Raw genomic sequence first — 24,060 nt, forward strand, 5'->3', positions numbered from 1 at the left:
CAACAAAAATCCTTTGTATCATCAAGCTCTTGTCTGTTTCCTCCTTTCTCTCCTGGGATCTCTCTCCTAAGGATGCTGTTTCCCTTGCAGCTCCCTTTAAGATATGACCATCAGTCTGCAAAATTCCTTATTCCTGGAATTAAGAGTACCTGTCCTTTGGGTCTTCATTGCTCTTTTCACTAGCTTTTAACCTCATAATCATATGTTCTCAGATTTCTAACAACTACCTAACTCGCTGCAGTCATCTTTAGACCTCTGCATTATTCAGCTTCAATCTTTAGAGATCTTTCGTTTCAGGCTTATAGTCACTCTCTCCAATACGATTCCAGTGTTAATTCAGGTGATTTCATTATCCATGTAGATGATCCTTCCACTACCATGGCTTACTAGATCTCTAATTTTCTTTCTTCTGATTATCTGGTGCTGCCCCCACCTTAATTCTTCATTTCTATGGCTATCAACTGGGCTTATCATTGACCACTTCAGTTCCTCTACAATCTTAATCTCAATTTCGAACAACACATCTCAGACTGCACTTCCCTGTCTTTCCCATTTCACTCCTTCAAGAACCCTAATTCCAATATTCCTTTAGCTGAACCCAGATTTACAATTTATTACTGCTATCTACTTTGCACTTTTCCTTCCATAACATTCTTATTTTTAAACCAGTTTATATCCATGCTCCACCATCATCCAGAGAAGGCAATGGCACCCCACTCCAGTACTCTTGCCTGGAAAATCACATGGATGGAGGAGCCTGGTGGGCTGCAGTCCATGGGGTCGCGAAGAGTCGGACACGACTGAAGTGACTTAGTAGCAGCAGCAGCAGCCACCATCATCATCATATTGTTATTTGTTTCACCTTTCATCATACTTAAAATTCAAACTCTAATGAAAAATCCCTACTTATATGTACCTGATCATTGTATTAATAAAGCTACTAATTGTTACAAAGGAAAAACTCAGAAAATGTGCTGACAGGTTTCATTCTAAATTTATGACACTGACCAGAAATTGTCCCTTAGGGTGTAGCCACGTAATTCTGTCACATTTCTCTGCTTCACTCAGACCTCCATTATACTAGATAATTTTACTTTCCCCTGTCCTCAAAACTCCAAATTTTTCTTTATCCACCTCCTTCTAAACTTATGATTTTCATTTGTACTTTACCAAAATAAATAAATAAAAGGCCATTTTTCTGCTCCCAGTATCACATCTATGTACTTTCCTGCATCTATAACCCAAATTCTTACCTTTTCCTCATTCCCAGAAGTAGACTATCTGTATTCCTAGAGACAATCTCTTGAATACTTTTTTTCCTTTTTCAGCTATTCAAGGCCATAGATCCAATAATAAAGTTGTTTCTTGTATGATCAATTTTCTCTTTCAACTGGAAAACAGTATAGTTTCTACATAAGTTATGGTTTCTGCTAGTAAAATATTTCTTATAAGTCCTGAAGCAAAAATTTTGAAAGAACCTTACCTATACATTGCATTCTAGCTACCACTCCACTTCTCTGTGCTCGTTAAGAACAAAATAACACAGAGTCGAACATCGTTATTGTCTCCCAACTCCTATCCTCTCTTCTTGAACTTACTTAAATCTGGCTTTTGCCACTGCTCTTCCATTGAAACAGCTCTTATCAATATCACCAGTGAATTCTCAGTTACTGAATCAGATGACCAGTTCCCAGGTCTATCAGCAGTATTTGACACAGTTGATCACTCTCTCTTTCTCCTTGACAAACCTTCTTCACAACCTTCTTCTCTTTCACAAGCCTCCTTCAGGGCTGCTTTAATCCCCTTCTTTCCTCCCACCTCACTGACCCTGCTTTCAGCCTCCACGTCCAGATCCTCATCATGATTTTGTGTGCTTGGCACTCCATCTTATGCAGTCTATCGCTTGAAAGAACATCTGTTTGCTTTCATTTCTGAAATCAATGTTTTCAGTTTGAGCACCTAAATTAAACTCTAGATTTGAAAAATTAAATTCTGAATTGATGGCTCCATTTCCTTCCCTCTCATACTTAACATGTTCAAAACTACACTTTTGATCCCCCACCTGTCTCAGCAAATGCTAGTGCCATCTAGTTAACTCAGGCAAACATCTTTGAAATAGTATTTGAAATATCTAAATACATTAAATTTACTCTAAAAGCAAGCCCCATGGGTCTACTTCCAGTATCCTCAATTAGAATATCTCTCTTGTTTTCTCCACCACTAAGATTTTTTTTTTTTAAATGTCAGCCACACTAAAGCAATAGCCCCAACTAACTGCCCTGATTCTGCTGTTTCTCTTCCCTGGTCAACCCAGCAGCGAGAATGGTATTTGTAGAATGTGCTTATTTCATCTCTACACTTAAAATCCTCTCTGGTGTCTTGTATCAGTTACTGAATAAAGTCTTATATATCATTAACTGAATACACTAAAGTCTTTACATAGTTTCTGAGCCCAGCATGATCTGGCCCTATGTTACCTCTTGACTTCTTGTTCCACACCCCTTGATCAGACCGTGTTTGTCACACTGAAATCCCCAATACTCCTCAAACGGGCAAGTAGGTTCATACCTTAGGGCTGCTGCCCCTGCTGTTCTCTTGACTTGAAATGTTTTTAAACCCCATATAATCTTAGGGCTTTAACTCTCAACTCCTTCAGGACTTTACTCAAATACCGTTACATCTATGAAGCAGTTCCTCAACATATTTAAAACTGCAGTCCTCTTGCCATATCACTGTATCCCCTTTCCATATTTTATTTATTGTACTTCACCAGTAAACTATCTAAAAATCCTTATATTTTAATTTAAAAAAAGCAGCCTCTCTTCTATTAGATTTTATAGTTCATGTATCATGTAGTGTCTTTTTTCAACTGTTATTCCTAGCATCTAAAATAAATGTCTGAAAAAAAAAATAAAATAAATGTCTGACATGTAGAAGAAGTTTAGTAACTCATTTAGTAAATACACAAAATATGGTACCAATAGGTTCCTTTCCAGGGCTACCAACAAGAGTACAGATGAGAGGTGGGAGAAGAAAAAGACTGAGAGAAATTTTCTCTCTCTCTCTCTCATTAATGTTACCTAGGGAATTAAATAAGTGCCTAGACACAAAAGTGGTTTTGTGGAGTTATGCTTTAAGAGCACAGAAATGAAATTTTGAATTTTCAATGAAAGGAAAAAAGTATTTTTACAAACTAGTTTTGGACCACTCTTCCATTTGAAAATATTATAGGAGCTTTTATCAGGTGTTATCTATGAGGGGGATTCTATAATACATAACCTTGAGAAAACCTGATAGGTAAATTCTGTAACCATGTGGTTGTTACAATGATTTTACACACACACACACACACACACACAATCTTTCTTGACAATGGCATGAAACTAGACATCAACCACAGAAAAAGAAAAGAGAAAAAATCTATTACATGAAGACTAAACAACATGCTACTAAAAATACAATATGTCAATGATGAAATCAAAGAAGAAATTAAAATATTACCTTCAGACAAATGACAATGAGAATGCAACCGTACAAAAATATATGGGATTCAGTAAAAGCACTTCTTAAAGGGAAGTTCATAACAATAACTGTCATCCTCAAAAAAAGAAGAGAAATCTCAAACAACCTAATCTACAACTTAAAAGAATTAGAAAAAGAAGAACAAACAAAACCTAAAATCAGCAGAAGGAATGAAATAATAAGTACCAGAGAGAAAATAGATTAAAAAACAATAGAAAAAAAAATCAGTAAGAGCAATAAAAGCAAGGGCTGATTCTTTGAAAGAGTAAACAAGATTGATAAACCCCTGGCCTTACCAAGAAGAGGAGAGAGAACCCAAATAAACAAAATAAGAAATGAAAAATGAGACATATTCCATAACCAAGTTCACAAGAATGGGTCAACAGACACAAATGTGATATACCACATAACAAAAGAAAAGACAAAAACTAAGTGATCATCTCTATAAATGCAGAAAAGTCACTTGACAAAATTCAACATTCACTCAGAATATAGACTCTTACCAAAGTGAGTACGGAGGAAACGTAACAAACCCACAGCCAATATAATACTCAGTGGTGAAAGGTTGACAGCCTTCCCACTAAAATCTGGAAAAAGACAAGGATGTCCACACTCACCTCTTCTACTCAGAACAGTATTGAAAGACCTAGGAATCAAACAAGAAATAAAAGGTATCCAAATTGGATGAGAAGAGGTAAAATTGTCACTATATGCAGATGACATGATTCTATAAGCAGAAAATTCTAAAGACTCTACACAAAAACTACTAGAGCTGATAAATTCAACAAGGTAGCAGGATAAAAGATTATCATAATGAAATCAGTTGTATTTCTTTACACTAACAATGAAATATCAGAAAAGGGGTATGTAAAAAATACCTTTCAAAATCACAACCCTCAAAAATAAAATACTTGGGAATATTTTAGTCCTAGAAGATGAAAGACTTACATGCCCAGAACTGTAAATCATTAACAAAGGAAACTGAAGATGATTCAAAGAAATGGAAAGACAGCCTATGTTCTTGGATTGGAAGAATATTAACTTTTGACCAGAGATGTATTAATATGTCTTTTGTTACACAAACATTAACTGGCGATATTTCAATATTCACATGTATAACAAATCACCCACCACAGACATTACTTTCTGCAAAAAATCCCCTTGGTTATAATGTGTTAAAATAGCCCTACTACCAAAGCAATTTACAAATTTAATGTAATCCTTATCAAATTACTCATGACTTTTTTTTTTCACAGAATGAGAATAATCCTAAAATTTATATGATTCATAAAAGACCCAGAATTTTCAAAGCAATTCTGAAGAAAAAGAACAAAGCAGGAGGCATAACCCTCCCAGACTTCAGATAATACTTCCAGGCTACAGTAATCAAAACAGCATGGTATTGGCACAAACACAGACATATGGATCAATGGAATAGAATAAAAAGCTCAGAAATAAACCCATATACCTACAATTATCTTTGACAAGGGCGATAGGAGTATATAATGGAAAAGACAGTTTCTTCAGCAAGTGGTGCTAGGAAAGTTGGACAGCTGCATGTAAATCAATGAAGTTAGAACACATCTTCTCACCATACACAAAAATAAACTCAAAATGGCTTAAAGACTTAAACCAAAGACATGACACCATAAAACTCCTAGAAGAGATCATAGGCAAAGGATTCTCTGACATAAATTATATCAATATCTTTTTAGGTCAGTCTCCCAAGGCAACAGAAGTAAAAAACAAACAACAAAAAAGATGAGACTTAATCAAACTTACAATCTTTTCCATAGCAAAGAAAACCATAAACAAACAAGCAAAAAAAAAACAAACTACAGAATGGGAGAAAATATTTGTAAATGATGCAGCCAACAATACCATAATTTCCAAAATAAACAGCTCATACAAGTCAACAACAAAACAGCAAAAACCCAATCTAAAAAAGGTAGAAGATCTAAATAGATACTTCTCTAAAGAAGAAAATAAATGGCTAACAGGGACATAGAAAGATGCTCAGCATTGCTAATTATTAGAGAAATGCAATTCAAAAATACAATGAACCTCACACCAGTCACAATGGCCGTCATTAAAAAGCCTACAAATGACAAATGCTGGATAGGATGTAGAGAAAAGGGAACCCTCCTACACTGTTAGCGGGAATGTAAACTGGTGCAGTCACTGTGGAAAACACCATTTAGGCTCTTTAGAAAACTAAAAATAGAATTACCATATGATCTAGCAATCCCACTCCTGGATATATATCCCAACAAAACTCTTAATTCAAAAAGACACATGTACTCCTGTGTTCATAGCAGTACTATTCACTGTAGCCAAGACATAGAAACAACGTAAATGTCCACCGACAGACGAATGGATAAAGAGGGTGTAGTATACAATGGCGGAGAAGGCTATGGCACCCCACTCCAGTACCCTTGCCTGGAAAATCCCATGGACAGAGGAGCCTGGTAGGCTGCAGTCCATGGGGTCCAAACGGTCGGACATGACTGAGCAACTTCACTTTCAGTTTTCACTTTCATGCATTGGAGAAGGAAATGGCAACCTGCTCCAGTGTTCTTGCCTGGAGAATCAAGAACAAAATAATGCCATTTGCAGCAATGTATATACAATCAGAGATTATCATACTAAGTGAAGTAAGTCGGAAAGAGGAAGACATAACCCTTTTATGTGGTATCTACCATATGACACAAATGAACCTATCTACGAAACAGTCACAAACAGACTTGTGGTTGCCAAGCGGCAGGGGGTTGGAGGAGGGACGGAGTGGTAGGTTGGTTAGCAAATGTCAGCTATTACATATGGAACGGATAAACAACGAGGTCCTACTGTATGGCACAGGGAACTATATTTGGTATCCTACGATAAATCAGGGCTTCCCTTGTGGCTAAGATGGTAAAGAATCTGCCTGCAATGTGGGAGACCCAGGTTCAATCCCTGGGTTGGGAAGATCCCTGGAGAAGAAAATGGCAATACACTCCAGTATTCTTGCCTGGAGAATTCCATGTACAGAGAAGCCTGGAAGGCTGCAGTCCATGGGGTTGCAAAGCGTCAGACAAGACAGTGACTACACATTCACTTTCATAATAAATCATAATGGCAAAGGAGAAAATGTGCATTTATATATATATATATATATATATATATATATATATATGTATGTATATATGTATATAATTGAATACTTTGCTTTACAGCAGAAATAAACATTGTAGATCAACTATACTTCAATAAAATATTATGTATACATATATATGTTATGTATAAAGTTTTGTTATAAGCCTCAGTGACTTGGGGGTCATTTGTTACTCATGGAATACATAGCCTAAGCTGACTAATACAAGAAAATTTAGAATTTTACGTTTTAGATGAGATTTGATGTGGAAGGTGTTCACCACATAGGCCTGGAGTAGTTGAGAGAAGCACTGGAATTCCATATTTAGAGAGCAGATTTGCAAATGTCTGGAGGCAGAAAAAGAGTGTGATTTTGAAGAACTGCAAATACTTTAACATGTTTGAAGTTCACAAAGACACAAGCTTTGGAAAATGGGTCAGGATTATATCATGGTCAATTTTATATGTTATGCTGTCTTTAGATTTTTACCATATAGACCTTAAGACTTTTAAGGAGTGAAGGTGGCAACTGATTTTGTCATTTAAAAAGTTTGTTTTAGCTCCAGGTTAGGTAGGAGGAGATACGTTGGGTTATAGTGAGACTATTTGGGAAATACACATCAATTCAACACTAGTAAAACTTGTATCATGACAATGGTGATGGGGATGAAAAGATAAATTCTAGGGGCCTTTAGGTGGTAGAAGAAATAATACTTAATGAGCTACTGGAACTGAGAGGAACAAGTAGGAAAAGAAATAGAGGAATAGAAGGAGGATGATGATGTATGCTGAAGGACTCTGAAAGCTTGTAACCCTCTTAACAAGTGCCAGAAAATATTTCTACTACACTATTAATGAGGAAGCATGGGGGTAGGGAAGAGAAGAGTGAAACATGATTTTTCTTCTTTAGATAAGGCTGTTTGATGGCAGACAAAGGGACATATTGGCTGAGTGGCAGTGTTTAAGAGAGTCACATTCAGAGGTCTACAATCACTTGTTCACATTGTTAGTAATTACCTGAAAAATCACTTTTCACTGTAGGCTGTGTCTAAAAATATAATCTAGGATGATGAACACTCTCACTAGTTGCTTGCTTCAATATACTTTTATTTCCAGTAAATAAGTTTCTCTACATGGCTGGAATCCTGATAACCATGATTAGTAGTGCTGCTGTTGGAAAACTGCATTGTTTTAGGACTGTACACAAAAGCAGAACCTTTGAACTAAATACTTTTGCATATCACTCTATTCATTTTTATAAAAGAATTGATGGCAGAAGACAATCAGGAAAATCTTAAGTAAAGTAATACTATAAATGCCTCCTCCAAACGTTTGTTACCAAAGGCATTGCATTAAGCCTTCTGGAATACCCAAAGGTATTTTCCTATTTATTATTAAGTTTTGGGAAGGTCACCTACTTATTTGGACAACCAAGGTTGGTGACAGAAGAATTTCAGTTTTTTTAAGTCAGGGACTTTGTTTTGGATACTGCAGCATCACCAACAGCAGAATGGTATCTGACACTTAGTAGATGCTCAGTGGATATTGTTGGATGAAGTAACAAAACTATTACAATGATATGAAATGTTTGGATATGTAGTAATTACACTGGAATTTTTTGACATTAAAATGTAAGATGAGGAGAGACAAGATTAAGATGGTAGAGTAGAAGGACATGAACTCATCTTCTCCTGCCAGAGCACCAAAATCTCAACTAACTGTTGAACAACCACTGAAGGAAGACACTGGAATCCACCAACAAAGGATACCCCATATTCAAGGACAAAGGAGAAGCCACAACAAAACTGTAGGAGGGAAACAATTATGATAAAATCAAATCCCATACCTGCAGAGTGGGCGACTCATAAACTGGAGAACAATGATGCCAAAGAAGTTCTCACACTGTTTTGAAGGTTCTAGGCACCAGGTAAGTCTCCCCAGCCTGAGGATCTTTGGAATCCCCAGGGAACTTGACTTTAATGGCCAGTGGGATTTGATTAAAGAACTTCCATAGGACTGGGGGAAACAGGAACTCTTAGAGGGCACAAACAGAATTTTTGCACACCAGGGCCCAGGGGAAAGAAGCAGTGACCATACAGGAGACTGAGTCAGACCCACCTGTGAGTGTCTGAGGGTCTTGTGCAGAGGTGTGGGTCAGCAGTGGCCTGCCAGAGGGACGGGGGTGCTGACAGCAATGGTACTGGGGAATGCTAAATGGCATAAGCCCTCACGGAGGTCACCAATAGCCCTACTATAGAAACCTATAGCTCTACTATAGAAACCAAAATAATGCTCAAAATTCTCCATGCTAGGCTTCAATAGTATGTGAAGTGAGAAATTCCAGATGTTCAAGCTGGATTTAGAAAAGGCAGAAGAACCAGAGATCAAATTGCCAACATCGGTTGAATCACAGAAAAAGCCAGAGAATTTAAAAAAAAAAAATCTACTTCACTGACTATGCTAAAGCTTTTGACTGTGTGGATCACATCAAACTGTGGAAAATTCTTAAATAGATGGGAATACCAGACCACTTTACCTGCCTCCTGCGAAAACTGTCTGCATGTCAAGAAGCAACAGTTAGAACCAGACATGGAACAACGGACTGATTCCAAATTGGGAAGGGAGTCAAGGTTGTGTCACCCTGCTGATTTAACTTCTATTCAGAGTATATCATGCAAAATGCTAGGCTAGATGAAGCACAAGCTGGAATCAGATTGCCAGGAGAAATATCAATAACTTCAGATATGTAGATGACACCGCCCTTAGGGTAGAAAGTGAAGAGGAACTAAAGAGCCTCTTGATGAAGGTGAAAGAGAAGAGTAAAAAAGCTGGCTTAAAAGTCAACCTTCAAAAAACAAAGATTATGGCATCTGGTCTCATCAGTTGATGGCAAATAGATGGGTTAAGAATGGAAACAGTGACAGACTACTTTCTCAGGCTCCAAAATCACTGCAGATGGTCACTGCAGCCATAAAATTAAAAGACCCTTCCTCCTTGGAAGAAAAGCCATGACAAACCAAAACAGCATATTAAAAAGTGGAGATATTGCTTTGCCAACAAAGGCCTGTATAGTCAAAGCTATGTTTTTTTCAGTAGCCATGTATGGATGTGAGAGTTGGACCATAAAGAAGGCCAAGTGCTGAAGAATTGGTGCTTCCAAACTGTGGAGTTGGAGAAGACCTTGAGAGTCCCCTGGACTGCAAAAAGATCAAACCAGTCAATCCTAGAGGAAATCAATCCTGAATATTCATTGGAAGGACTGATGCTGAAGCTCCAATACTTTGGCCACCTGATGTGAAGGGCCAACTCATTAGAAAAGACCATGATGCTGCAAAAGATTGAAGGAAGAGAAGGGCATGACAGAGGATGAGATGGTTGGATGGCATCACTGTCTCAATGGACATGAGTTTGAGCAGGCTGTAGGAGATGATGATGGACAGGGAGGCCTAGCATGGTGCAGTCCACAGGGTCACAAAGAGCTGGACAAGACTGGGTGACTGGACAACAGCAATAACATAGAAACCTATAGATTACAGGACTGGGTGGCCTCAGGACAAATAACTAACAGGGAGGGAACACAGCCCCACCCCTCAGCACACAACTGCATTAAAGTTTCATTGAGCATGCCCCTGCCCACCAGGGCTTCCCTTGTGGCTCAGCTAGTAAAGAATCTGCCTGCAATGCAGGAGACCTGAGTTCAATCCCTGGGTTGGGAAAATCCCCTGGAGAAGGGAAAGACTACTCACTCCAGTATTCTGGCATGGAGAATTCTATGGACTTTATGGACTGAATAGTCCAAGGGGTTGCAAAGAGTGGGACACGACTGAGCAACTTTCACTTCACTTCACTGCCCACCAGAGCAAGACCCAGTTTTCCCCAGAGCCAGTCCCTCCCATCAGGAAGCTTGCACAAGCCTCTTACCCTCATCCACCAGATGGCAGACAAAAGAAATAAGAACTACAATCCCATCAGTCTCCAGAACTAATATCACAATCACAGAAAGCTACCAAAATGAAAAGAAACAGGATTATGTCCCAGATGAAAGAAATACCCAGAAAAACAACTAAATGAAGTGGGGATAGGCAACCTCCCAGAAAAATAATTCAGAATGATAATGAACATGATTCAGGATCTTGGAAAAAGGATGGAAGCAAAGATTCAGAAGATGCAAGAAATAGTTACTAAGGAGATCTAGAAGAACTAAAGAACAGAGATGAACAATACACTCGAAGGAATCAATAGCAGAATAATTGAGGGCAGAGTAACAGATAAGTGACCTGGAAGACAGAATGGTGGAAGTCAAAGCTGCAGAACAGAATATAGAAAAAAGAATGAAAACAAATGAAGACAGCCTAACAGACCTCTGGGACAACATTAAACACACCAATAAGTGCATTATATGGGTCTCTGATGGAGAAGAGAGAGAGAAAGGACCCGGAAAATATCTGAAGAGATAACAGCCAAAAACTTCCCCAATATGGGAAAGGAAATAGCCAACCATGTCCAGGAATTACAGAGAGTCCTAGGCAGGATAAACCCAAAGAGGAACACTCCAGGACACATGGCAATCAAAGTGACAAAAATTAAAGACAAAGATAAATTACTAAAAGCAACATGGGAAAAATGACAAATACCATATAAGGGAAAACCCATAAGGTTATCAGCTGATTTCTCAATGGAAACTCTACAAGCCAGAAGGGAATGGTATGATATATTCCAAGTGATGAAAGGGAAGAAACTACAACCAAAATACTCTACCCAGCAAGACTCTCATTCAGACTTGATGGCTGAATCAAAAGGTTTCCAGACAAGCAAAAGAGAAATCAGCATCACTAAACCAGTCTTGCAACAGATGCTAAAGGAACTTCTCTACTCAGGAAACACAAGGAAAAGAGCTACAAAAAATAAGCCCAAAACAATTAACAAAATAATAATAGGATCATATGTATGAATAATTATCTTAAATGTAAATGGGTTAATGCACCAACCAAAAGATACAGACTGGCTAAGTGGATACAAAAACAAGACCCATATTTGTATTGTCTACTAGAGACCCACTTCATACCTAGCAACATTTACAGTCTGAAAGTAAGGGCATGGGAGAAGATATTTCACAAATGGAAAATGTAAGATGGGGTGATTTGGAAGACTTTGTTTTAAGATATACCATAAGGAGTAAGTATTTCTGAGGAAAGCTGATGCAGCGTATTATTACATCTTTTAGTCATAAGTTAGAATAACAGCAGAAATTTCTAAGAATGGAGGAGAAATCAGAACTTCTGGTTGTGTTTTTATTGTACTTTTAAACTAAAGAAATTGGGAAAAGTTTATATCAAATTTATATTCTGCTTTGTTGATAAATAAGGAGTAAGATATAGATTTCTCTGTAATATAATGCAGGCTGGAGAGGGGAGATATCCAAATGGTGGTTGTGGGTTGTCAGATTGAAACTTTTATTACTAGTTAGAATCAAGAAATGTTAAGAGAACACAAAAGCTATTTGACTTGATGTTTAACTTTGAAAAGGGAATTTACCCAGTTTCTGTCATGCCATTTCACGGACATGGATGCACACAGACAGTGTCATACAAAATGAAGTTAGAGAAACAAATATTGTATATTAACACATATATGTGGACTCTAAAAAAATAGTATAGATGATCTTATTTGCAAAGCAGAAACAGACACACAGATAGAACAAATATATGGATACCAAGGGGATAGGGAATGGGTGATAGGAATTGGAAGATTGGAATTGACACATATGCACTCTTGATACCATGTATAAAATAGATAACTAATGATAACATTATTATCCCTGTTTTCTGGTTTCCCTGGTGGCTCAGATGGTAAAGAGTCTGCCTGCAATGCAGGAGACCTGTGTTGGGAAGATCCCCTGGAGAAGGAAATGGCAACCCACTCCAGTATTCTTGCCTGAAAAATTCCATGGACAGAGGAGCTTGGTGGGCTACAGTCCATGGGGTCGCTAAGAGTCGGACACGACTGAGCAGCCAGCACAGAATGATAACGTACCATATAGCACAGGGAACCCTACTCCGTGCTCTGCGGCGACCTGAGTGGCAAGGGATGTCCAGAAGTGAGGGGATATATGTGTACGTATAGCTGATTCACTGTGGTGTACAGTAGAAACATTGTCAATAACTATACTCCAATAAAAATTAATTTTGAAAAAGAAAAGGGAATTTAACAACACAGAAATCACAGAACAGATAAAGGGAGAAGTCAAGGGTTTGTGGGGAGAAATAGGGGAAAAAGGGGAAAGGTATTTTTTAAAGAAATGAAGAGTGTGATAAAATTCAGGAGAAACTGGAGCGAGAATTTGGCAGCAAATGACATTGGGGGCAATGAGTGTTAAAAACTGGGATTTTCTCCTTCTAAGAGCCTAGAGAAAAATTCCTAAGTTGGCAGGCATATAGTCAGTTGGATCTAGTCATGTCTTCTCTCCTTCCTTAATCCTCTTTTTCTTTCCAAGTTCTACCCGATTTCACAGTTAAGGCTGTTTCACTTTTCATTCCAACTACTATTTCTGTTCTCAGTAGATACTTTATTATTGCTCCCTGGGAAGGAATCATCCTTTTTATCTTCTCTTCTCTGACCCAGAATTGGTGACTACAACTTCTGAGGTGGTTTTAATAGAACTCGTCTATCCCCATGAAGTGTAGATATTAGTTGCTCAGTCATGTATGACTCTTTACGACCCCTATGGACTGTAGACTACCAGGCTCCTCTGTCCATGGGATTCTCTAGGCAAGAATACTGGAGTGGGTTGCCATTTCCTTCTCCAGGGTATCTTCCCAAACCCGGGGTCAAACCCATGTCTCCTGCATTGCAGGTGGATTCTTTACCATCTGAGCTACCAAAGAAGACCCATATCTATTCCCATAGTTTATTCTAATAAAACATACAAACTCAGGAAATAATTCAGAAAAGGACATTCTCATGAGTATAACTGGCCTAGCCTCTACCCTTATTCTTCAGCCAACACTTGGGAGAAGTTGATCAGATGGGTAACCTTCCCTGTGCAGGCTTCTGCAATGGATTCCAGCACTTTATATTTTTCTGTTCCTCTGGGTATAATCAGATTCTCTACCTAATTATCTGAAATGTGGTTTCTGTGGTTTAAATTGTCTGATGTGTTAGCTTAAGCTGTGGGGGGTAATCAATACTTTAATCAGTCACTCCATGTCTAATTCTGTTCACGTTACTCACATTATTCATCTCTCATGCAAATAAAGCCTTTTTGACCCCTCTTGCCTAAGTCGAAATCTGGTCAACTTGTATGGTATGAACAGACATGGAAAAAAATCAAAGTGTATGCCTGCCATCTTATCTTGGATTTAGGGGTTTTAGTGCAGAGATGTAGAATAGGAAATGGCACCCCAATCCAGTATTTTTATCTGGAAAATTCCATGGACAGTAGAGCCTAGTGAGCTATAGTCCAAGCTATGTCTGCTGCTGTCAGTTGCTTCAATCTTTGCAACCCCATGGACTGTAGCCCGCCAGGCTTCTCTGTCTATGGGATTTCCCAGGCGAGAATACTGGAGTGTGTTGCCATTTCCTTCTCCAGGGCATCTTCCCAGGAGATGTAAAATGACCCAGGGCTCAAACCCATGTCTCCTGCATCTTCTGCACTGCAGGTGGATTCTTTACCGCTGAGCCACCAGAGCCCTGGGCTATAGTCCATGAGGTCACAAAGAGTCGGACACAGCTCGCTAAGTATGCACGTGCAGAGATGATGTAAAAGCACATGAAGATATTTTTATGTGGAAGTATCCGACTCCTTTAAATGAATTTGGGGATCAATTTCTTGCTGGCAATGTCAACAGGAAATATCTAAATTTACTCTGAGTTAACTCTGAAAGAAAAACATATAAGGATAAGAACCTCAACCTGGAACTTCCCAGGGAGTCTATTGGTTAAGACTCCACCTTCCCATGCAGGAGGGGCAAGGTCAGTCCTGGTCGGGGAGTCAGGATCCTACGTGCTTTGTGGCAAAAACCAAACCAAACCAAAACATAAAACAGAAGCAATATTTCAACAAATTCAACAGAGTTTTTAAAACATGGCCTATATAAAAAATAAATAAATGATACAATTAATCATTAAAAAAAAAACCTCAACCTCACAGAGTTTGTTTGGGTGTTAAATGTAAGATGTACAGAACAAAATGGATTGTTCACAAATGACAGTTAAACAAAAATACTGACAATGAAGCTTGAAGATATCTGTAAAATGAAGAGTTATTTGGTGACAGAGGTAGATTCTGTGGATGGGAATCTCTGCTGAGTCAAATGTGGAGTTCAGAATTTGGGTTTCCTGATAAATGTTGATCTTTTGGGGTATCTGCATATCTATTAGCACAGATAAGCATGGATTTTTTGGTTTTCCTTATTCTGGCTTTGTTGTGGTTATTTTGCTGTTGTTTATTTTTTTTCACCAATAAAAATATAAAACAAATAAATATATATAAATAATATGTATGTATATAAAAAAGTGAAAGTGTTAGTCACTCAGCTGTGTCTGACTCTTTGCGAACCCATGGACTATATAGCCTGCCAGGCTTCTCTGTCCATGGGATTCTCCAGGCAAGAATACTAAAGTGGATAGCCATTCCTTTTTCCAGGGGATCTTCCCTACTCAGGGATCAAACCTGGGTCTCTTATACTGTAGGCAGATTCTTTACCATCTGAACCACTAAGGAAGCCCTATATACATATATATGTATATGTATATACACAATATATACATATATATGTACATATATGTATGAATATATGTATACATACACAATATATACACATATATATGTGTATATATATGTATATACACAATACAGAAGACAGTAGGAGGGTGGAAGTAAATACCTTGTTCTCCTTACCAGGACCCAGGAATTCTTGTTCAGCACCTGCAAAGAAGAACAGTCAGAAATTAAACAAATCAGTCTCGTAAAGGACTCTGTGAGAACTGGAAGCGCCCTGGGAAGCACCAGGAGTCACCACCCCAGGCAGAGCATTGCTTTTCTAGGCAATTAGCTAGGGTAGCTGACTCAGCAGAACCCTGGCAGAAAAGAACTGCGACTAAAGGAGCACCAGAATGCCTGGTGGGTACAGCAGATCTCCAGTGGAGACTGGCAGGACAGCATAATACCCAGGTGGCATAGGTTTATCCTGATCACACGTGTAGTATCCCTTGGGGATTGCAGGGAATATTTCTGGGCATAGATAATGCAGAGTCTGACACTTTGGGTGAGAAGATGAGGTCCATAGCAATCTGTAATGCCCTTCTAGCTATACAACCCCCCAGGACAATTTCAGTGACAAGAATTCAATTTCTGTTACTAATTTTACCCAAAGGCCTTCACCAAAAAGCATTACCAATAGTGTCATGTTAGGCAGTCCTACAGGAACACTGCATTTTGATTTATCACTACATGCACATCTGCATAAATATACAGGTTCCTATGGAGTTAGCATTTCATATGAACTCCACAGCTTGGTAACCAGAAAGAACCTTTAGATAATTCAATCCAGGTGATTTTCACACATATTTGAGCTGGAGAACCTTTTTTTGTTAAAACTGCTTTTCTGTTCAGAATGATTTTACTGAGCATCCGTGGGTGTGTAAATATAAACATGAATAAGATAGTGTTTATCTCAGAAATATTTCAGTTTGCTAGAGGAATCTCTTTCCTCTTACACACACACTCCACAGTGCTCTACACATTTATAAATATGAGGGAGCCTTATAATGGGCAGAATGGCAAGGATGAAGAGAATGGGGGACATGTGGGAAAACAGGAAAATAAGATTTCATGGGAACAAATATTTGTTGGGAGTTTGAAGGATGGGGACAATTTTCAAAGGCAGAAATTGTCAGATAAGTCATTCATGGCATAAGGACAGATGAGCAAAAGCCCTGGCTTAAAATACGAGAAATTCTGGGACACGAATTGGGTTGCAGCATTACAGACCCGACGTCTGACTTCATTTTCAGGACAGTGTAAGTCCATTTTGAGAAGGATATTGATCATGGAAGCTGCCCTTGGGGAAGATTGTTCCAGAATCTGAAGAGGCCCTTTCCCTGCTAAGTGCCACAGAGCAGGGGAAGAGGCAAGGTGTGGCTGCAGCCTCACCCAATTGCCCTCTCCCCACATCTCTGCAGTGACCCTTGAGGTGACTTTACAGAAACTAAAAGGCTCCACAGACAGGGCTGAAAGTCTTTTGTTAAGTCTGTCTCCCACTTTTCACAACTCAAGAAACTGAAGATTGGAGTTGGTGAATGATTTGCGTAAGATCATATAATAATCCACTGCTTGACTTCTTGCTCCCCAGTCCAAGAGGAAAGTTATGACAAATCTAGACAGTGTATTAAAAAGCAGAGACATCACTTTGCCAACAAAGGTCCGTATAGTCAAAGCTGTGGTTTTTCTATTAGTCATGTACGTATGGATTTGAAAGTTGGACCAAAACGAAGGCTGAGTGCCGAAGAATTGATGCTTTAGAATTGTGGTGCTGGAGGAGTCTTGAGAGCTCCTTGGACTGCAAGATCAAACCAGTCAATCCTAAAGGAATTCAACACAGAATATTCATTGGAAGGACTGATGAAGCTGAAGCTCCAATACTTTGGCCACCTGATGTGAAGAGCCGATTCATTGGAAAAGATCCTGGTGCTGGGAAAGACTGAGGGCAGGAGGAAAGGGGGTGGCAGACGATGAGATGGTTAGAGAGCATGCTAGATGGTTAGAGACTCAATGGACATGAGTCTGAGCAAACTCCAAGAGACAGTGAAGGACAGAGGAGCCTGATGTGCTTCAGTCTGTGGGGTCACAGAGAGTCGGGCCGGACTTAATGACACAGCAGTAACAACTGAGAGATAATCCATGAACTAGCAACTTCTATACTCCCTGCCAATGAAACTATAAATGCCATTCTGGTTTTGGTCAGAAATGTATGGGAGAAACTCATGATACAATTGGGAAAATTGCTGATTTTGATGGCTTTTGCTTCAGCCTTGGAGAGGAGGAAAAGGCCCTTCCTTGATCCTGTTAGGGTCCATGGCTGGGTGTGAAAATTTAACTGACAAAGACAAACTGCTGGGAGAAAAACATCCATGCTTACTTAAATAAGTTTTATGTGATGTGGGAGCCTTCATAAGGAAATGAAGACCCAGAGAAACAGACCCTATTTTTGCGCTTGGTTTGCTGATAGTCATGGAAGAGTATGATAGTTAAAGTGTATGAGGTAACTGTAATAAATGGGGGAAACTCAGCAAGACTTATTTGTTAGGATTTTTCTTTTATGTCTCTGATCCTTTTCTCTGGGTATAGGGAGGGGCCCTCTGACATGAGGATTTTATGATCTGTTTCAGGGAATAAGGGAAAGGGGGCAGAGAAGATCAAAGTGACCTTTCTGCTTCTACCATTTCTCCAAATTCCTTCAGTTTAAGACATTCGGTATGTCAAGGTGCCCTAGTTGGGACTGTATGTCCTGAGCCCCAACTGCATCTTTATTCTTTCTTCTCCCTCAAATCATGTTGCTCAGATGGGATTGTTACTAGAACTTCTGGAGAGTGTGCTGGTGCTTAATTCAGAGCGTAGTGGAAGTATTCTTCATGCCATGGGCATCTTAAAGTGCTTATCAGGCATACCGAGCAGTGGTTACTATTGGGTAGGAAAAAAAGTCTTAGTAGGTTCACAACGGTTTCCCTTGCGGCTCAGCTGGTAAAGAATCCTCCTGCAATGTGGGAGACCTGGGTTCGATCCCTGGATTGGGAAGATTCCCTGGAGAAAGGAAAGGCTACCCACTCCAGTATTCTGGCCTAGAGAGTTCCATGGACTGGATAGTCCCTGGGGTTGCAAAGAATCAGACACGAATGAGCAACTTTCACACACACAGGTTCACTATAATTAATTGCCTTTGGAAAAGCTGTAAGCTAGGTATTCACCTGCTGCATGGATAAGGAACACAAGTGGTTATCGGATCATTTTTCATTCACTATTTATTATTTTTAAATATCTTCGGCTGCACTGGCTCTTTGTGGTTGCATGCAGGCTTTCTCTGGTTATGGTGAGTGGGGGCTGCTCTCTGCGGCTCACAGGCTCAGGAGTTGTGGTGCTGGGGCTTAGTTGCTCCATGGAATGAGGGATCTTCTTGGACCAGGGATCGAACAGGTATCCCCTGCATTGCAAGGTGGCTTCTTAACCATTTGACCACCAGGGAAACCCTATTAGATCATCTTTAAATTCCATCTCTCACCGAAATCCTGAGAGTCTACCTTGGGTTTTGGGGACTACTAACTTTTCAACTCTCTTGTCCTTTGTCTTGCTGCTCCCGCTTCCTCAACCCAGAAACCTATTTAAGCCAACTTTTCAACCCAGTTCCCCTCCTGGCTAGCTGATGTGTTTAGACAATTAAATGCAATTAACCCCTGCAGAAGTATCATCTAAGGGAGATACTGACAATTTAAAAGTAGAGTTTCAGCAATTAAGACAGCATTAAGACCCGAAGGAATAATTCCTAAAGAGCACTTTGGTTACTGTGGCAGAGGGAGGAAGAGCCTGGGAGAGGCCTTAATGTCACCCCTCGTCCCGCACGTAGCCATCTTCGCGTCTAGAAGGTTAATTATACAGTGGAGAATGAGGCTGAGCGATGCTTTCTTTTTGGTGCCCCATTACATATTTTTCTCTTAGGCTGAGTCTTCAATTTTATGCAGAGCCAGGTGTTGTGGAGTGGGTTGAAGTAACAAATCAACCCATTTGAGCTTTGGAAGATACTAATTTGCCTTCGGATATCTTTAATCCGGCTGTATATATCCCCCTCTCACAGCATTTCTGAACTTAAACACTATCCAAAATAACATGTGGCAGGTTCTCTAATTACTTATGATTAAGGAAAAAAAAAAAGCCAAGTCAGGCCCTCAAGGCATCAACACTTTGCCATTTTCCTGGAGAAATGAATGCTGCAAGTAAAGCAGCTTGGAAATTAATGCACGGCCCGACGCGAGGCAGCGGTGCAGGATGGCATTTCTTTCCCGCACTGTATTTCAGAAATGTTCTCACTACAGGAAAGGGGCGGGGGGAGAGCAGATGGACTCAGTCATAAAAGCTATTGAAAACAATGGTGCAGAGACATTTTCTGGGCGGTAAAAGCCTCATCAAAATTGTCAGTTATTGAATCTGCGGCAGAGTGAAGGGGAGGATAGATGAAGAGCAGAAACAGAAATTGAGCTGTTTTGATATGGGCCCTAGAAAATAACAGAAACGTGGTTGAAAAAACTGAGAAGGAAGTGTCAAACTCTTAGAAGTATCATATGGGATTGCTCCATGAGTTAACCAAAAATGACAGGAGAAAAACACTCATTTTGTAAAGATATGGTCAAATTTTTCCATATCTTAAGAAGTGATTTGTAAATTTATTTTTCCTTTAATCAATAATTTATTCTTACTGAATTTGGGGCAAATATTTCTCTGACTTGGAGACATATTATCTTATGTGTCTATCAAAAGTTGAAGATATAGGAGTTAATGCCAAAAATCAGCCTGATCGCTGACCCAGGGCAAAATGTAACAAGAGGCTTGAAGTGGATAATTAGCAGTTTTATAATGACTGGAATAAGGACTCCTGACTATTTTTTTCTTTATAATTTCTCCAAGTTCGTCAAGATTGCTTTTACAATTCTAGAAATGATCTATATTGACCGGCAAGTTGTTCCCCCTTAGCTTTGAATAGAACTGGTTTCTTTAACGTTCTCCACACTCCCCAATCACTTAGTAACAGAATTTCATTACAGAATTTACAGAATTCTGGCCTTGAATCTACAAAGGATCATGTTCCAACTTCAAGGTGCACAACAGTCTATGGGGGTACCCAGGGGAAGACAGACCCCCTGAAACTCTGTTCTCTAAGATACCATTTATTTGCCTTGTGAATACTTTCATGGTCATCATAAGTGATGATCTGTCACAAACCATGGACAAGAATCTCTCTCCATGTTTAGCCATGTTTCATATGAGAAAGGAAACAAAGCTTAGGGAAAGAGAATTCTCATAAGAAATGACAAGGATGAAAAGAAATGCTGTCAGCAGCAGCTGTAGAGGGTGTTGACTTATATGACTCAGGCCTTGTAATGGCTTCCTTGCTTTTGCACAATGGTCATATTCTTTATTTGAATAGGGGATTGAGCCCCCCAAAGTGAAATGAATGTGACACAAGAAATGGTGTGGATGAAAATCTGACACGTATGAAAGAATGTTGACTGAGGTGAAGAAGAGGAGCCTGAGGCAAAGAAGAAATTAAGCATCATCATTCTTAAAGCACAAAGTAAAGGAGACAGAATACCTCAGATCTGAAAGAAACTGATTCAAGTAGCACTTAAAGTTAACTTTGAGTTGGGACAAGAGTAATGATTCATTTTTTCTTTTTCTGCAAATAGAATACACTCTGAAATAAGGAAGCGGCCAACCCAAGCACATGTATCTTGAGAGAAGTATCAAAGAGGACCATTGTCCATTCTGGTGTGGGACATGGCAGAGGATTGCATCTGGAAGAAGAGGATCTCAATGGAGACCAGAAGTTGTCCTTTCACCATCCTGAATGCAAGACTGTTACCTGAGCCCTACTGAATGGTGTTTGTGATAGGTTCATATACAGATCGAAACTGTAGATTTGAGTCCATTGAGCAGTTTTAAAAAATCCCTTGCAGGTTTCAAAAAGCCCTAAGAATGCATTATGGTACTGGTATATCTAATAGAAATAATGTTACCTTACAATTTGCACTTATTCGGTATCACTTCCTATACCCTTCTATCTGCAAATTTTACTCTTTACAAAACCCTTTTTGGTATATGATGAACTTTATTTTAAAGATGGGTAAACTGAGAAACCAAGGATGTAAGGAATTTTGCTCAAATCACGTAGTTAGCGAGTAGCAGAGACAATTTGAACCCTGGCAGTACCTGCTAGATTTTATTGTCTGGACCTCTATACTATACTCAAGGTGTGCAAAGATCTGCTGGGTTTACTCTTTTATTCTCTTGCCTTTTAATTCTTTCTCTCTCTCTCTTTTTTTCTGCTCCCTCAGTATACTTAACTCATTTTCAGAAATCTGCTGGTTTTGAAAAGCATTATGACTAGAAACAGCCAGGCAGGTACACACATAATTGTCTTCAAAGCAGGATCTTCTCTTATAACTGGTTAAAAACACTTTTCTCTAAAATGTGTTAAATGTAACAGGTGGGATAAATGACATAATTTTAGTGGCAATGGAGTGATTTTAATTTCGTATTTATCTTAATGTGTATTAGAAAATTATAACCAGTGCATACATACCATTTGAATTCACTGACATTATTACTGAAGATGAGATGTCATCATATTAAATGTAAACAAAAATGCTTAATATTTGTACCCGTGGTGCAGAGACATTGCAAAATAAGTGTAGGTGTTAGAAGCAATGATTAAAAAGTAGAAAAGCCCTCACTTAACCTGTGGTCCCATCCTTACTCCCGTGGTGCTCCTCCTCTGTCTATGTTCCTCCTTCAACACCAGGACGACTTACCTTTAGGCATCTCTTGTCCTGACTCTCAGCTGGCTGTCAAACAACTCCTACAGAGGTGCTAAGGGCTAAGCACTGCTGTCTAAAGGCATCAGTTTTTATACCTCACATTCTTGCAAAACATATTTAGAGTAGTTTAAGATAAAAAACCAAAAACACAAGACAGAAACATCTAGAGCCTGCTGCCCCACCACATACACATGTCAAATTATTGTTGGTTAATTTTCCAGATTCTGCTCATGATCTGTTCTCCTTATACTTCAAGCCCATGCTCTCAGAACTCCATGGTTTTGCTGTTCTTTTTGCCAGGATTTCCTTGTCTACCTGTTAAGACTTAGTTTTCAGATTTCTGCTTAAACCTTGCCTCCTCTGGTTCCCTCAGCCAAGATTAAATTCTTCCTCCATGCTCACATACCTGTCTATCTCTTGTCATCCTAAGAATCAGCACACTGGACTGCAATAATCTGTATGTTTCCCTTCCTCCGCTGTGAGTATCGTGAAAGCAAAGACAATGCTCTATTGATCTGAGGAGCTTCTGCAGTCTGTCACATTTGGGAATTAGTGATAATAACTTTCTGTACAAAATTTTTAATGTATTTATTTAATATTTCTAGTGACCTCAAAAGGTATGTTCCAGTATAGTCCTCATGTTATATGCAAAAAACTGAGACAATATGATTATTAAATTTCCTTACATTTGAGAAGCAAGAAAATGGCACAGTTTAGATTTTTAAATCTAAGCAAAGGCTAGGGTCACTTTGCTTAATTCTGTTTTGACCCTCAGTGACTATCAAGTCAGATTGTTAGCTAAAGAGCCCTGTAACAACATTTAAAGAAGTTACTCACAGTAAAAAACTTAATACACAATAAAAATTGGTCATGATATTTGCAGAGCCATGAGCCTACTTCCCAAGTTAGGGAGTATTAATAAAATGAAGATGTTTATTTCTCATTGAAAACTACTCCAGAAACTGGTCACTGCCATTTACCTTTCAGTAGATGGGTGACAGAATACAGTTTCTTCCCAAACTTTAAACTCCCTTCTACCTCATCTCTACTTTAGGGTGATGATTTCCATCAAACACCAACGACTTCAGAGAATTGCAAAAGAGGTGTTCAGAAGAACCGAGAAAATTATGCCACAAAATTAAAGAGGTGAGCAGGAATTGAAACAAATTGTATAAATTGAGCAGGAAACAACTATATTTTCAGGGGGAGGAATGAAGAATAGAGCTTGTAATGACAGGAAAGACCCTAGATTCTTAATTTAAAAAATGAGGATAAATCAGTTAGGATTTTATAGATTATGTGCTGGTAACAAGCAAGCCCCATATCTTGGTGTTCTAATAAAAGTTTTTTTCTCTCTCCTGTCCAAGGTGGGCAGACAGGGTGCTCTGCTACTTATGGTAACTCAGGATTCAGGTCGATAGGCAAGCCTAATATCAAAAAGGAGAGGGAATTTGGGGGCATGGAATCATATCAATTGCCCAGGAGGTGGATCGCAAGAAACATTTGTGAATAGCACTAATTATTACTCCAGAGGATAATGATAGTATCTAGTCCCTGGGGTTTTTTGTGTGTATTTAATGAGATCATGCTCAGAAAGTACTGGTCATATAGCAAGTGTTAGCTATTAATGATAGTAATAAGCAGACCTATTTTCTCACAAGTTTTTTTTTTTTTCTTTAAAGAGAAAAAATATAATAGAATACATTACACACAGCAAGTCAAATTGGAGCCCAGGCTGATCAAATTTAATATGTGATTGGAAGTGTTATCCTCAGGCCTTGTAACACAATTATAAATTGATTCTTGGCCACTGAGGGCAAAGTT

Source organism: Cervus elaphus, chromosome 1 (genome assembly GCF_910594005.1).
Source record: "Cervus elaphus chromosome 1, mCerEla1.1, whole genome shotgun sequence".
Classification (NCBI taxonomy): domain Eukaryota; kingdom Metazoa; phylum Chordata; class Mammalia; order Artiodactyla; family Cervidae; genus Cervus; species Cervus elaphus.